General features: G+C 36.5%; 1 protein-coding gene across 2 annotated transcripts in view; it reads left to right on the forward strand.

The window, feature by feature from the left end:
* Positions 1–18,367, forward strand: part of LOC5578647 (kinesin-like protein CG14535) — a 562,809-nt gene that overhangs the window by 173,666 nt on the left and 370,776 nt on the right. The gene's annotated exons all lie outside the window — the stretch shown is intronic.

The following is an 18,367-nucleotide window of genomic DNA, read 5'->3' on the forward strand; positions in this document are numbered from 1 at the left end:
TATAATCGTATCTACCATACGATGTACGAATGCGAAAATTGCAGCTTTGACAAAGAAAACTCTCAGTTAACAACTGTGGAAGTGCTCATAACAACACTAAGCTGAGAACGGCCTTCTCTTAGTGAGAACGTAATGACATTAAAAAGAAGATTCCTAGAGAAATTCCTGCAGAGATTGCTCCAGGAACTTACACGCATTCATTCCATAATTCATTCAGGAATCCTTCTATCTTAAGTATTCCTCCAGGAATTCTCCAGGAAATCCTCCAGGAAATTCTTTCATGAATTTCTCCAGAAATTCCCTTTAGTATTTATCCCGCAATTCTAAGAGTTTGCCATAGGTTCCTTCAAACATTCCTACAGGAGTTTCCCCCAGGAATTTTTTCAAGATTTCCTTCAGGAATTCCTCCAGTGCTTTATTGAAGAATTTCTCAAGGTGTTTTTGCAGTATGTTTTCCACCAATTTCTTTAGGGAATCATTCACATTTCACTGCAACGATTCCTCCAGGAATTACTTCAGTGATTTCTACAGCAATTCTTCATGAATTTATTCAAGTATTCCTTCAGGAATGTCTTCAGTTATTATTCAAGAAATTTATCTAGGGATTCCTCCGAGCTCATCCAGGAATCTTTTAATGGATTTCTTCAGGAGTTTCTTCAGGAATCTCTAGAAATGTATTCAGGGTTTCCCCAATAATTTTTAAAAGCAATCCTCCAGATACTCCCAGAGAGATGCTACCAGAAATTCCTTCAGTGATACCTCTGGAAATCCATTCAAGGATTAATCCTTACCCAAGATTACCAACTAGGGGTCTGCGGATTCCCAAACTGGTGGAACGGTCGCTGAAAAGTGCTCTTTTTCGTGCCCATGAAGATCTAGAAACACCGATCCGGATATTCCTTCAAGAATAAATTAAAAACCTCCTTCACTCCAGAAACTAGTGTTCCTGTCACGATTCTGTTCAGAAAATTTCCAAAAAATCCTGGAGGTATTTTTATTTTGAAATTTCCACGAGTATCTTAGGAATTGTGCTAAAATGTGTGTAAAAAACTGCAGTTTGTCTTACAAAACTTCGTACAAGGATGATTTCAACTTCATTCACTCGGGTACATATTGAGTCATCCTTTCCATCCCATAACCTCTCGTACTAATGCGCTTACACCTCCGCAGATAGCATATCCCACGTCACATTGGGAAATCAGGCCGCAATGACATTAGTGTTCACAATTTTCCAACAGTGGATTCCCAAACGCGTTCGAATTCCATTCCGATGAAATTGAATTTATGGAGAAACAAACAGCTCAGAAACTGATGGAAAAGCGATTTCGATCAGTATAAATTCTGTCGACCGACACCCACCACTACCACCAAGATCATGCTTCCACTCCACGGCTCAGTTCTCAACTCAACATAACCGCCACCGACAAGTTTAAGAAACCGAATCAAAACTTTCGCCACAGGCATTCCTACAAGTCGGCTTTGTTTGTGCGAAGATCGTTCCTCACAGACTCCGTACTCCGACTCCCATCTTCCGCAGCGCATTGGTAGGTAGAGAAAGTGGTGGTAAAATGAACAGGACTGGTAACAGGAGCCTTCCGTAGTCTACCAAGCAAAGCTATGCTGGAGGTGACTGAGTTCGATTCCCGGTCATAATGAAAATTTCCTTGACTCCCTTTGGGTATGGAGTAATGTCGTACCTGCGATCGATTTAATCCATCGTGTTGTGCGGGTGTAATGTGATTTGTATAAACAAATGAAGTTTCACGTGAGTATGCTGATCAGAGATTTCTGGATGTCTGAGTTTTACAGTAATTTGTTCATTTTTTGTCACAAACATGCTATTTCAGCTATTTAAGTTAAACTAGACTTTTTTGATTGGATTATGAGAATTCATAGATATCGGAAATTCGATTTGAATATTGCAAAATCTTTGTTTCACGTGTCTTGTTAACAACTCTTCATTTTAAACGCAAAGTGTAGCTAAAATAAATCATTTCATCAATTTTCGTTAACGCTTAAGAACATACCTATTTTTATTATTGTGCGATAAAACTATGCAAATTCATTGTTTTTTTCATTAGAAATGTGATAAAATCCTCGACATGTTCATTTTACCACCACATCCCCTTTCGAGAAGCGTAGTTCATAACTGCGTCAAGCGCATTCATATGGGAACGAACACACAAGGGCATGGATGGAGAGAGGAGCAGGAAGCGCCTAATTGAATCCGAAACTGAAGAGTGTGTAAATTTATTGTGGCATGTCGTTTGTGTTTAGTATGTTTTGATGCTTTGTTGGCGTAACTAATTTCGCTCCGAAATTAGAACCTTGTTACAAGTTGATGCGGCTTGTGGCTTATGTTGGGGAGTCACTTGATGCACGGTGACACCCATTCATTCCGTTCCCTCACACTTTGGGTTCTCCAATAAGTTACCTCTAAAGATAGGTTACACGATGGGATATTGCTAAGACACTAAATAGTGGTACCTTTGTGCATTCTCTGGTAGGTAAGCAAACCAGGACTTGAAATCTCTCTCGGAAACACCATGAAGATGATGATGCGTTCTTAGCTTCGGAAGCAAATCGAACCGAATGTCGGTTCATTATGGGAAACATTTATGTTATTTATTGGGTTGACTTCGGCTGTGGTAGGCGGAAGAGTATTATTTTGAGACACTCTGCGCGAGAAAATAAACACTGTTGGTTCAGAATGGGGAACACCCATTGGGTGTCACTGGTGGATACATTTTCCACTTGTTTTCTTAAGATTTGTAGGATTATAAATCCATACATCACCGGGCCAATACTCTGTTTTGGGAATGCGAGGGAGGATTATGGGTCTGAGTGGCAATTGTTCTGAGTTATGGGAAATTTATCCGCTTCTTATGTGAAATGGGATAACATACTCGAATATAATCCAAAATGGAAAACAGCCAGGCTTAAGAAAATTTTTTGTGACATTATAAATGATAGCTGAAACTATCATAAAATGTAAAACTGTAGTTTCTGGCTGTTCAACAAAAAGTATATGCATAGAGCAAGGCAAATATCATTTTTTGGGTTTTCTGTTCAACTCAGTGCTGTCATGGTAAATTCCGAGTAGGTTACCCAAGATGTTTAAAATTTTGCGCCCTTTCATATTGGTGTGCTTTTAAGAATATCATCACAAAGATGCGCCTTAAGTACTGACAATTTGTTTAATTTATTAAAATTAATAAATTGAAATCTATAATTATCACCCTCATAATACAATTGTAACACAACTGCTTTGCACTGAACACTTACTCCACTGCCGAAGCGCTATACATGCTATAGGTGATAGTTTCTTAATTAACTAAGAAACAGTTTTCGTTACTAAATTAAAAAAACTATAAAATATTTGTCCTTGGAATGATGCGCATATATCGTTCTCAATTGTAAAGCAGTCTTCAGTGTCGTTTACTGTACAAGATTTATATATTTATAGAAGAAACTTTCACCAAAGAAAAAAAGACGTAACACTTAGAACAAATCTTGATCAAAATCATAGTCACGAGGACATGTACGCCCAATGCTAAAATTGGTGTGTTTGGCCGACAGGCCAATAGATGGCGGTAGTGTGTAAACGTCAAACATGAACAAAAACGATGCGAGCGCTGCGGGTGGCGAATTGGCCATCTTTCCTATAATTATAATGAAGTTTTGAGCAGACAATGAATAAAAAATAATGACTTTACCTTGAGGGCACAGTTTTCATAATTAAAAAAACCCTATTGAGCAGTGGATAAAAAACATCATGATTATTTAATCCTAAGGGCGCAATGACAACATGATATTGATATTCGAGATTGTAGGCGTAAATTTTTCATAAAACTTAATCGAACAGACGCAACATTCATTACATGATTTTACTCATTTTGAACGTTGACGGAAACATCAAAGGGGCGCTATTTGCACTAAATTATTTCTGTTGATGTTTCATGGAAGTTGTACAAACCATTTTTTCATAGTTGACAGAGGCACAATTTTCATACAATAGTCTCTAGGGCGGAAGACTGCCTAATCACACGAAACAATGAGAAGATATGGGGCGCAATGCGTACACATGATAGTATTGAGGATATTACTATTCAAGAAAGTTGACTTTTTTTTATTTTTTGCTAAATCACATGGGCGCAATTTTCAATTTATGATTTCACATTATTCAGAGGTGAGCGGAAAAAAATCTCCAACCATTTTTCAGAACTATAGTGAAACGATGTGCATTAGATAATATTTATCTTTCAAGAAGGTGGTGCTAGAGTTTGCCATAATGTCTGAATCATTGGGCGCAATTTTCATTCTCATTACAGTATGTTACTTCTCTGGATTGTGAGCGGAAAAAATGAAATAAATTGCAAAGGAAAATTAATCATTCTTCAGAACGAGATCCTTCTGTCCTGCTGCGCTATTTGTATCAATTTATCAGACTTTTTCATTTGAAATATTTTGCATTTTTTTTTTTACTTTGAGGAGCTAGTTACTCAGTGAGTAACATTAAGTAAGTAAGTACCATTACACCTCTGCTTCAATTCAAGACAAATGTTATGTGTGTCACGGTATTTCGTATGTTTTTCAAATAAGAGGCAAAATCTATATAGAAATCGATTGAATTTTGAAAAAATATGGCTGTTAGTTATTTCCTATATAGGAAAACTGTTTTTTTTTTTATTTTGTTGTTAAATCTAGCTTCGATTGCATTGAACCCAATTTATGTGAAAGCATGATGGGAAATCATATTGTGTAAATGCGTAGCGTTGAAGATTGATATTCAAGTTTATCCAATATCTAATATTTAAAATCATGAACGTGTAATTTTTTTTTCTGGTCCAAAGTGAGCAATAATTCAAGTAATGGTGAAACTTGGAAATTTACAAAAATGAGCCAATTATCTCATGTTCTGGTAAAACATGCCTGGTCGAAGTCATCAATATTTGATGCAACATTCTTAAATTATTGTTTGCTGCATCGAAGGGCTTAAACTTGTTTTGTAACTAAACTATTCTCTTAAATATTCCGTCAGAAACTTAAGGCTCTTCTTAAAACAAAATCCGCTTGGTAATCCATCAAACCTATTGATTTGCAAAGCGTAAGATGGTTTTAAAAAGATTCTACCGTCAATAATTTAAAGATTTCTCTAAGTATACCTCACAGAATGCACAAAGTATTCTACTAAGTATTTCAATAATGAACCTTCCAGGAATTTTTGATCAAATGTTCAACGTGTTTCTTTGTAAATTCATTAAAGCGCTACAACTAGAGCAATAAGCACATTGGTTTACATTAAATGTATGACTTATCCATTAGGATTCATGACCAGTTATTTGAGCATATGCTTGAAAGGAGACTAATCTTCCTATGCTCAGTGAAAATAACTTTGTTTATTTTTTTTTATATGTGATATTATCTATTGCTTGTTTCGGCTGTTTAGGTGCGCGTTAATATATGTATGTCCCTTGTAAATAAAGGTACCATAAAACGGGATAACTTTGATAGATTTTTCGAAGAAAACTTGAATATTTATGCATGCTGTTTCAAAGAATTACAAGTACTGGCATCCTAACTATCGATTGCAGTTGATAGATTGCCAAAAGATTTATTCTGAATGGATACATAATGTTTCATATAATCGAAAATCGGTTTTCTGTTTTGGGGTTAACTTTGAGAATGTAGAGACGAAACAGCCAACGGCTGAAAGTCTCTTTAATAAAAATAACAAAACAAAAACTTTGAGAATGGAGTACAAATTGAACAAAATTGAATCAATTACGGAACATTTATGGGCGTTGCATACCTCTAGGCGCATAACGCCATATGGAAATTTCTTACTTAGATTACAAAAATGGCCCCAGTTTGTAATAATGGTTTTCGCTAAGAGATTTGAGAACGAATTCATGTTCTACTACAACTAGGCTGTCAAGAATAAGTAACGAACTCATTATGACTTTATCAAAAAGTGATCGTAGAACAGATTGTTTGTGAGCGTTTCAAAAATTCTAAAATCTTACAAATTTTCAATATTGGCATAAAAATCCTCAAATGTACTTGATTCCAACGAAAATAGCTTTGGCATGAAGTGTCATACTAATACTCTTTACTTTTGCATTCGTTTTGCTTAACTGATTTACACAAACTTTTCTATTTCGTTTAGTATGTTGCGGGTCTCGCACTATCAAAGTTCCCCGCATTATCAAAGTTACCCCGTTTTATGGTTTTCCAAAAACATTTTTTCAACTACAATCAATAAGTAACATATCAGAGCTTGTTCCAACATAACACAGCGTACCAATAAACTCACTCAGTTTTACGATAAGATATATAGAGAAATCCTCGAATTCCAGAATGCTTTCTTAGGCAATGCGTGAAGATACTCTTGAGTTTGATCTTAGATCTTCCCTTGAAGAATGATCTGAAGGAATTCATAAAAGAAACTACGTAGAATCGCACTACTTATGGTTAAAACATGATATTGTCTAGTCTAGCAAAACAGATAATATGAAATGTTAAAAAATTTCTTCTAACGAAACCAACTCTTATATTTTTGAATCTTCAATATGGAATCCTGAAGACAAAACAAACTCTACGCGATATTTTGTCATTATTTGCCATATTTCACGACAACATCATTGTTCGTCTACACCAAAATAAAAAGTACAACTCGACTTCGCCGACCCCATTAAAGGAAATCTCTCAATTTAGTGCGCGATTCAGCAGCACACATTTCGTGACTTACTACTTGAAAATATTACTTTCGCCATCCTCCCCATAAAAATCAACAGCTTCTCCACGGTTTGACAACCGTCTAGTCTCTTGCATGGCTCATTTAACGATATTTAGAGTTTATTGCCAGCAGTTTCAAATTTTCCACTTTTCGTGACTTTTTTCCCTCCTCGTTTGTGGTTTCGGAACCGAATTCGTCACGATCGCTGTACCACACGGAAACCACAACAACAGCTAGTCTTCGCAATCTCCATCCCACTTGAAACTATATCACCAGGAGTAGTTTGTACGACCACACCGGATTCAATCCTCGAACACGTATTTCCACTTATCAAGCTGGAAATTTAGAGTAAATTTTGAACCATAAAAAACTCACACTCGCACAAGTGAGCTCTCCACTCCGGCAGTACCTGTGCCGAGAAGGAAACTTTTATTCCTTTTCAGCACTGCCACGTGGCACAAAGGGGCATGTGGCATATCTAGCTGGCCAAAAGTGATTTTTTTTTAAATTCACCCTCGGATTTTGAAGTTATGGTCTACACATGAACAGTTGTGGAATTATGCATAATTCTTAGTTTTCCTTAAATAACGATAGTTCAAACATATTGTTTCAACAAATATTCACAAAAATGCGTGGAATACAAATAAAACATGTTGCAATTTAACCTGAAATTCATCGTCATGACTTATAAATTTTGTGATTTTAAAATATTCTAATATTTAAGGTTACCAAGTTTGAAAATGATTTTTAATGATAATTTTCTGTTTGAAGTACTTTGTACTTAACAAACTAGCAAAAATGTATTTCATTTTTCACCAACTATATCGAATGTGTTCACTATAATCTTTATTTATGTTTTCATTCCCATCTACCTTTGACGGCTTTCTGTTGCTCACTTCCTCATGTAATTCTGTCTATCCTCCTGTCACATCTCATTCAACATTTATGTCAATGCAGCAGTATTGCCAGAACAAAAACCAGTTTTATATTTTTGAGAAACAAATGCTACACATTTGCTGAACATTGTTTGAGGCTGTTTGTTTAAAGAACTACAGTATTTTCATAAAATCATGTATGATACAGAAAAATCTAAGATTTATTTTGCACTTTGATAATTGTCGATTTTATGGTTCTGGACATTTTCGTAGCAATAAAAATAGATTGACAGTTCGATGATTTTTCTAACAACTTTAATATTTCCCAAATTAAAAGTTATACAGAAAATTTACGTTCAACATGGAATCGAGATTATCCATAAATCTGTTGGTGAGTTTGCAAGTTGCTAATAGTACAGAAAATTGATCCATCGATTTTATGATTTAAACCATGATCTTGAGAAATAAATATGCTAAACATAGTTGTTGGAAGTTTGATTCAATAACTGCAGTGCACAGCAAAGTTTTGAATAACTAATAGAAATTTAACACTTCACTTCACCTTGCCAAAATGTTAGACGAGCAAATTTCGTTAAATTCTACTATTTTGCTTCTCGTCTGTTTCATGCTTGGCTTGAACAAATCTGGGAGTCGCAGACAAAATAGGCCTATCAGTCACATTATACGAAAAATATTAGAATTCGTTTCAAGTGTTCAATTAATATAGTTGAAATTTTGCTTTCGTACCGTTCGGACGTGTTTGAGACAATCGCTTGGTGAAAACATATCAGTTTATCGTGCCACAGGGCAAAGTGTAAAAGGCGTTACGCCGAAAAGTGCGGTCCAATCGGAATCCGGTCATTCAATCGCTAAAATGGATGACTACCGTAAAGATTCCGTATATCTAGACTTTAGCGGCATGCCAGCCCGCCCTAAACTAGACAAAGTTCATGAGCTAATCAGCAAGAAGATCCAGCTAGACATGATCAAAGTCAACTGTATCCAGCCCAGCATGACTAAAGCACGAGTCATTATCGAGCTAAAATCTCAAGCATATGTGGAAGAGCTGGTAGCAGACCACAGCTTGAAGCATACTGTCGAACTAAACAACAAGGAATATGCTATTCCAATCGTCCCATACGACAATGCAATTGAGGTTAGAGTAGTTGACCTACCGTCCTATTTCTCGACTGAAACTATTGCTAAACACCTAGCTCCGTATGGCAAAGTTTTTTCCACGCAAGAGGAGGTGTGGAAAAATTTCTGGCCCGGTTTACCCACGAGAGTAAGATTGGCAAGAATGAGGATAAGGAAGCCGATCCCATCTTATGTTCCGATGACGACACACACCGCTTTCATTTCTTACCGGAACCAAATTCGCACCTGCCGTTACTGCGTAAGACCACTCCATATTGGCCGTACCTATAACGAGGCACGGAAGGAACTAGGTCACGACATCAACAGCCGCCTTACTGCGGCACAAGTAGTGCAAGGCATCATCCCACCATCGCCGGCAATCAATGCTACGCCACCGCCGCCCAGCTCGCCAGATCCAGAAAACGAAATGCAAACATCCGATGGAAAGACAAACAGCACAGAAACAACAATTGGTACGGCAGCAGCAATAACCAATCGATTAACTGCAACAACCTCGAAGCACTCCAGTAGGCCTTCTTCGCTTTCCCGCCACCCACTGGAGCAAAACACTCAAGCTGCTGGATCAAGCAGAAGCAGTTCAACCCTCAGTCACAAAGGAATCGGTGAAAAATCCATCAACACTTCAGAGTTCAGCATTTCAGACGACGGCGAAGAAACGATCAATGCTCCTAAAAGACACCGTTCTCAACAATCTTCTGTTATCCCTGAAGCCCCGTTCCAGGAGGGGAAACGTAAGAGCAGGAGCAGAACCAACAATACTTCCCGATAATATGCGCAATGGCTTCACGAATAGAAATACTTCCAAAATACAACAACCAACAGCATCTCACTGAAAACTCATTCACAATGGACATTACGACCAACGAGGGCTCTGCTTTCTGTCAGGTAAGCCCTAATATATGTCCTGCCGAAGTTGACATTGATACTGCCGTCATTCTCAAAACAATCCCAATTGCTTTTCTCCCATCATCACTTGAACGCGGAAACTCTACGGAACTCACCATGAAATCACTGCAATCAGCGCACCGACACTTCCCAATGAGCCAAATCTTCAACCAACACTCAATGGGAAATCCCATTCATCACTATCGCGATCCTGCACTCTTTCGGTACCGACAACGACTACCACGACACGGTCAGCGAGGGCTTTCTCTCTGTGAGGTAAGCCCAAGTATATGTCCTACCGAAGCTTGTTTTGATACTGCCGCACTAGAAAATAACGCACTTCTTGTAGAATCCAAAACGCCGCTGCACACTGAAACACAACCAAAGGTTCACCCGGAGAAATCACTCTTTAATGGATGTGCGACTACGAATGAAACAACAACACATTTAAAAACCGCACTAATATTCACCAAACACCAAACTCCGCGCCATTCATGCGATTCAGGTGAGCGTAAACTACTGCAATCAAAACAAAACATCAACGATGACGACACCGAATATGTCCTGCTTGACATCTTAGTTTGGTTTGACGTCTGCACTCACAGCATTGTCAGTATAAATGCCAGAGACAGGGAACGCTTTCAAGTGCGCTGTACGTTTAGACTGCTTTTATTATTAGGGTGATGCCAATGTTTAGCTATAAAATTGCACATTTGCAATATGAATTTCAAGCCACACAAAAATCGATGCATTAACATCTTTCGTTCGTGTATCAGAGCTAGACGTAATATTTCTACAAGAAGTGCAAAACGATCGTTTGCATTTGCCAGGATATATGCTGTTTTTCAATGTCGATGCTGATCAACGAGGTACAGCCATAGCAGTCAGGGATCAGTACAATGTTCATAACGTTGAGAAAAGCTTAGATAATCGTATTATTTCATTGAGGATTGGAACAATAACGTTTATTAACATTTATGCGCCCTCTGGTGCTCTTCAAAGAACAGCAAGAGAAGATTTTTTCAACTCTGCCGTTGCACACTATCTCCATCATTCCACGGAGCATGTGGTGCTGGGCGGTGATTTCAACGCAGTAGTTAATCCTAAAGATGCAACAGGTAGTAGCAGTATAAGTCCTATGTGCAAACGGCTTATGAACGCAGCCAAACTCATTGACACGTGGGAAGCGTTAAATGGGAACACAGTGGAGTTTTCGTATATCAGATCCAACACAGCGTCGCGGATCGACCGAATACTAATCACTAGTAAAATAAAAGTCCAACTGCGTACGGCGATCACAAAGCATACGTTGTGCGGATTGTTCTACCACATATAGGAACTCCCTGTGGACGTGGGGTATGGCGTCTCCAACCACATGTCCTGAATGACACGGAAGTCATCAACGAGCTATCAAGAAAGTGGATATATTGGGTGCGAGCAAGACGAAATTACCTTTCGTGGATAGAATGGTGGGTCCAGTTTGCGAAACCCAAGGTTATCTCCGTTTTAAAGTGGAAAACCTCGATTGTCTATCGAGATTTTAAAGATGCAATTGAGCTTTATCGATCTTTGTTAAAAGAAGCATACGATAACTATCACGGCCATCCAGAAAAACTTGTAACGATCAATCGTATCAAGGCACAAATGTTGCGACTACAGAGAAATTTTTCTTCAAACTTTTGGGCCAATAACGAAACCTACATTTCTGGAGAGTCGACTACTTTATTCCACGTTGCTCAAATTCATGGGAAAAGGTCCAAAACTGCAATCTCAAGTTTGCAGACAGAAAATGGCACCGAAACCTGCGATCATTCCCAAATCAAGGAGACAATCAGGTCCTATTTTGAGAATCTGTACTCTTCAGAAGAAGCCGTACCTTCGATGGATTTCATGCCAATCAGAGCGATCCCTGAAAATAACCAAGCAAACGAAAATCTGATGCAAATAATAACACAAGATGATGTTTTAACTGCAATCAAGGGAAGTAGCTCTCGTAAATCTCCTGGCTCCGATGGGCTACCCAAGGAATTTTTTCTGAAAACATGGCAGATTATTGGCTTTGAATTCACAAATGTCATTAATGATGCACTTCAAGGTAAGGCAACAAGGCAGTTCTATGACGGAATCCTTGTTCTTGTGAAGAAGAAAGGAAGCGATAAAAGCGTTAAAGGATATCGACCAATATCACTTTTGAATTATGACTACAAAGTTTTAGCAAGAATTTTGAAGCAAAGAATACATTGTCTCCTACCGTTAGTTCTGTCAAACAACTAAAAATGCTCAAATGGAAAAAGAGCGATTTTTGAAGCAACGAACCGCATCTACGACAAAATTTGTCAACTAAAACATCTTCGACAAAATGCATTGCTGGTGTCTTTTGATCTGGATCATGCGTTTGATCGAGTAAGCCATCAATTTCTACAGCAAACCATGATTAGGATGAATTTCAACGCCAATTTCGTCGAGTTGCTTGCCACGATATGGAACCAATCGTACTCCAAGATTCTGATGGTGGCCGTTGGGCCACCTTACTCCGGAGCTCAAAATCAACCGATCCGTCCGACAAGGTGACCCACTGTCAATGTATCTGTTTGTGCTGTATCTACAGCCGTTGTTAGACGCCATTTCAAGAAGTTTCCCTAATGCTGTAATGAACGCCTATGCAGACGACATTTCCATGTTCCTAGAAAACGAACGTTCTCTGATGAAAGTGGTCGCTCTCTTCAATGATTTTGGACTGACCTCGGGTGCAGTTTTGAATAAACGGAAAACTCTAGCAGTAATGATTGGCAACGTTGATCTTACGACTGATTCAGAATGGCTTCACATCGAAAACTACGTTAACATTTTAGGAGTCAAATACGGAGATAACATCAAGCAAGCACAGAAGTTGAACTGGCAGTCCGTTTTGAACGGATTACGAACCCAGCTTTGGCTGCATCATCCCAGGAAATTAAATCTGTGTCAGAAAATCATTCTGATCAATACGTACATCACCTCAAAACTTTGGTATATGGCCTCTAATATACCTCTCACGAAAGGATTTGCAACAAAAATTTGGGCAGAGCTTGGGAAATTCATTTGGCACGGCCAAACATTGCAAAGAATAGCTTTTGCTAATCTAACGTTACCTAAAACAAGAGGTGGTCTAAATCTACAATGTCCTGAAACAAAGTCGAAAGCTCTGCTTTTGAATCGATTGATGAATCCAGCTGATGAACTTCCGTTCCTGAACAGTCTTCTACAAAATTCTAGCAGTTCCATTCCAGCGTTGTTCAATCATGCATCCTTACTACAAGCAGAGCTAGCGCTCCTACCGGAACGTTTAATCAACACACCTTCATCCAGAGAAATTTATCATCACTATCTAGAATTGAAACCTGAGCCTGGATTTGTGTCAGCTGATCAACGAAACTGGAAAATGATCTTCAAGAATCTTCACAAAAAACATTTATCATCTGCACAACGCTCAAACTGGTTCGTGGTAATGCACAGAAAAATAAGACATCTAGAGCTGTATCAACGGGGTGTAGTGGAGAATCCTTACTGCGAAACATGTCCAGGAGAACTAGAGACCACTATACATAAGCTGTTCCGTTGTCAACGTGTCAGGAATATCTGGAGATATCAACGAAGACAGATAACTAACCACGTACCTGAACTAGGTGGACTAGAACCCGAAAATTTCGTTTATCCAAGCCTTAGAAATATGAATCAAACCACTAAGAATTATATTATAAAAATATTAGGGCTTTACTTCAGTTATTTAGTTGAATCTCCTGAGAACTCAATAGATTTAGATGATTTTGTATTTTTTTTTAAACATTAACAACTAAGCTGCAAATATAAGGTTTTACAAAAAAAAAAATAAAATAATATATCAAAATACTGTTCAAAACGTATTTTGTTACTAGCTGAACAAGAAAATTCGATAAATGTCTCGAATTACTTTTGGCCAACTAGATTATCTAAATATCTCTTAGTGCGTCTTTGGAGCATTAAAGAGCGAACCACATCTCGCCAGCCATAAGTGTGCAATGTGGATGGAAGCAATTTTTGATCTGTGACTAACCGTGCCACCAACTGTCAATCGTAAATTTTACAAACGCTCGGATCCCATCGCAGGAAAAGTTTCATCACATCCTCTTGGAACGAATTATCGACACGAGCTCCTTGAAACGGCACGGGGGATTTTATTTGAATTTATGGGTTTTCCCGTTTGAATCGTTTCACTTTGCACCCCCTTAAGACAGTTGAAGCAAACATGTCAAACGGAAGAATTGTTTCTTATATTCAGTGTGGGTGACGATTGCGTTTGAAAGGCTTTCAGTCTCTGGATGGGGAAGTTGATGGTAGCCCATAGTGGTGCAACCTGGGAGTCAAGCTAAGGAGTTTTCTTTTTGCATGCAGGCACAACTCATTGAACGCCGAACGAGGTGAATTTAACCCTTTAATAGCCAATTTTTATTTTCGATCTTAATATCATTTTTGATTATCTTAATTTTATTTCACTTCTAATTATCGATTTTAAACAATAATGAAGAATTTAGTTTTTACGGTTATACACTTGTGTTCAGAATAATAGTAGTGGAAGCCGATTTTCATACAAAATGCTCAACTTTGGCATGCTGTAACTTTGTTTCCATAAGAGCAATCGGCATGAAATTTTGACAGTGAACTACATATATACTCAATTTCATTATCACATGATTTGGAAATTTTACACTACCGGCTAAAAAGTTAAGCACCAGGTGAAATCGCTCAAAATATTAGTAGTTTTTCTTTTGTAAATTTTTGTTCAGCAACAATTTTATAAAAAATTGGCTTGTTTATACATTTGTAGCTTGGGTGGAAATAATTGAAACGATGAATAAGAAAAAAAATAAAAAAAACTCAAAATACAGCAGATATTTAAATTATTAAAACTACTATTATTTTGAGCGATTTCACCTGGAGCTTAACTTTTTAGCCGGTAGTGTGAAAATTTTCAAATCATGTGATAATTAAATTGAGTATATTTGTAGTTCACTGCCAAAATTTCATGCCAATTGCTCATATGGAAACAAAGTTACAGCATGCCAAAGTTGAGCATTTTGTATGAAAATTGGCTTTCACTATTATTATTCTGAACACAACTGTATATACTTTTCCGGAACATATTTTATTTTCCGTGTTTCCAACGTCAAACCCAGGCTTCAAATTGTTTTGATGCCACCAGGCTCTACTTCTTTAATGGATTGATTGTAGAAAAATATGAAACGTGCATTTTTTGTATTAAATGTAAAACTATATTCAAGAATGTTTCGAACATTTTTCAGATTTACAAACATTTTCAGAATCATAAAAAAACTTCGCCGATTTTTGAATTTCGAACGAAAATATGTACAAAATTTTTAAGTACACCCCGTCTTAAAGCGGAGTTGGATATACGAGGGTTAATTTAACTTACAAAAGGTGCCGACAACAACCGGCACGAGTCAAATTTATTGGTCATGTAAATGGTTAGTAAGAACACATTATTTTACACCCTTTTCTTTCAAGTGGTGTGGATTACCGATTGACAGCTGAGGGAAGAAAAAAAAACTGTGTAATGATCGGATCAAATTATCGATGTTCGGTTGTTGATGGGCACCTCGAGGGCATTCGAGGTCGTGTTTGTTTCTGAGCTTAAGCGGGAAAACAAATTAATTTGGCGGTGTCAGATTTCCTTCTGTTCTCTTCGCCAACTAATTTACTACGTTTGAGAATGCGATTGAAAAGGGGAAACTACTGAGGGGTGACTGAACTTAGCACACATGAATTAATTTTCAAATAAGCTTGTTACAATGTACTAGACAGATTATAGATGATTTGTAAACTAAGTTCAATTAAAACACCACATAAAGTTCTTCAATATCATCCACTTGTTCAATAATAACTGAGGATTTCTCAAAAACAAGTACAAGAAGTTCCATGAGTCTCGCCATAATTGTCTTCAAGATCATCACGCAAGGATGTTTTTCCACAAATTCTTCAGAGTGTTTAGCAACATTTTTTCTAACTTTTCCTATGAGGTTCTTCCTAAAGTTTTCCTCCAGATTTCTTGAACAAGTTTTTCAGAAAATCTCCCGAAAGTTCTTCAAGGATTGCTCGAAGAATTCGCAGTGAAAAATATTCAGGACTTTGAATAAAAAAATTATATGGTTTTTCTATGTGATATTTGAAGGATTTCTCCTAATATTTCACAAGATTTTCACAAGCAGTTGAACAAAATTTTGAAATTTATTCAAAAATGCCGTAGGAAAATTTTAATAATTCGATAATTTCAGCTTTATTTTAATTCGAAAAATTTACTTTTCACGGAAAATAACAGAATCTCTAAAACTTTCTGACGAAATTCCTTATGATATATCTCACAGAAATTCTTAAGAGCTTTTTGGTAAATTTACTACAAAGAATGTTGTTCTTTTTTCTTCGTCTTTTATAATTGACAATTGGATGGAATTTTTACTGGAGGAATTTGTAACTAACATCTTATAAAATGTTTTACATGATATCCGAGGTTTTATAGCGAACCATAGCGAACAGATTGATGCAGACACCATTTTTTCCTACTTGTAGAAATTCCAAACCAACTTTTCTGGGGGCATTATTTTTAAATATTGTTGAAGAACTGTAGAAGTTAAACATGAAATTATGACGGTATTTTTAAGAACGATGCCTTGAATGTTTGCGTTAATTGATTTTCTTTTTGAGAATACCAGATGGACTTTCAGAAATCGGAAAAAATACTTATACTTAATACTTGCTTCAGAAATTTTTCGTAACTTATAGAATTAACATGTTTCTTTAGATTCTTTAAAGTGTTGCTTTAAGGAGTATGAACAGATTTTAGTACGAAGCTTCTCAAGAAAGCGTAATGGAAATGATCCAAAAACAACAAAATGTTGACACAGATGGACGGCAATATATAAATGTTTATTTATGAATCTTTTCTGTTGAAATGGATTGTTGCTGAATAGTTTAAAGCTCACTTATGAATTAAGAAAAAAAAAACAAATTCCTCAAGATGTTCTATCAGAATCTGTTTCAGAAATTATACTTGAAATCAAACAAAATTCCTTTCTTGACATTTGGATTTTCCAGAATGCTACGTAAAGTTCTTCTAAAGAAATATTTGATGCATGATCGTTACAAACTTTTCAATGAATATCTTAATGAATCCTTTCCCCTTCCCAGTTATTTAACTAAATGCTTCTCCACAAATTTGTATACATGTTATTATCCTTTTTTTTTTAATTTCTTATTAAAATTCGAAAGCAAAAGACATTTCAAGAACAATTCTTGTATAATCCGGAAATTTGGAGCAGAAAACAAAAACAATTGAAGAATTTCTGGCTCAATTTGTTATAGATTTTGAAAATTTTTCCGTAAGTTATTTGATAAACTTCGTTAGAGAATTTGGAATAATTTAATAATCACAGAACTCGACCTTCTTCGATTTGCACTATATTTTGCACATGTTTTCATTATGGTAGAATAAGTATTTGCCATAGAAAAATCGATCTCAAGAATACTTCTTGAAAATGGCCTATAAGTTTTTGCATGCAATTTCTTTGAAAAATTCAAATTCTGAATTTGTGGATTTTATAGAAAGATGTTTTATGAAGAAGTTCTAGTGAACCGTTTGGACTACAAGAATCTAGTGTATACTGAAAAAAATCTTTAGCTTTTTCTCACGAAAAATTGGAAAACGAAACTTAAATTTTAAATTGCACAAGTTTTTTTTTGATAGGAAACAGATCATTGGGACCAAAATTCATGATGGAGAGATTTTTAATAAAATTTTTTTTTTTAAGAACAACACTTGCTCAATTTTCAAAGTTTTGTTTTTTGTTGTCAAATCAATACTGCCTGATGATGGAATAAGAAACTTTAAGGCTAAGTAGCCCGTTATTCGTTTTGGCATCAATGTTGACTTTTCAGCTTGCATTTCAAAGTGATAACACTCAGTCTTGATAGTTTATATTGATTTGAAAATGTATCACTGTACGCGCCAACGTGTATAAAGTATGCTGATACTTTTTCAGCTGTGTCAGTGCAAAACAAACTGATTTTCTTTGATTCGAAATCGTGAGATGAATTAGCAACAATCATCGACGACGCGTACAAATTTCAATGACGGCCTACTCCGCCTTAAATCATTCTAAATCATAGAGTGAAGTGGGGTAAGAGTTTTTATTTAAGATTTCTAGTTCAATTCAAAACACATCTTATAAATGTCATGGTGGTTCGAATGCTATTCAAGTAAGAGACTTTGACTTCAAATATCATAAAAATCGATTGAGATTTGGAAAAGTTATGGCCATTTGTTGTTTTTTGACGTGAAATTTGTAATTTTTGGTCAAACTTTCGTTGCATGGAACCAATTGAAGATACAATATTTTTCAATATTTTATGTAAGGGCGTTTCTAGGCCTATCATAAGATTGCTTTGAGGTGTATTAGTTTTTCCAAAAATGCTTGAAAACAATTCTTGGCCCATAGTGGGACAAAAGTTCGAATCAGCGAGGCAAAAGTTCGACCCATGTGTATAATCACGGAAAAATTTGCAAATTGCCTAAAATTCACAAGTTATCTTAAAATTTTGTTATATTTGTATGATCGTGTGAAAACTGTCACCATAATTTTACATTTCCACTTAGTTTTGTGAAAAACTGCTATTCTTGAGT

The sequence above is a fragment of the Aedes aegypti genome, chromosome 2 (assembly GCF_002204515.2).
Source record: "Aedes aegypti strain LVP_AGWG chromosome 2, AaegL5.0 Primary Assembly, whole genome shotgun sequence".
NCBI classification, from domain to species: Eukaryota; Metazoa; Arthropoda; class Insecta; order Diptera; family Culicidae; genus Aedes; species Aedes aegypti.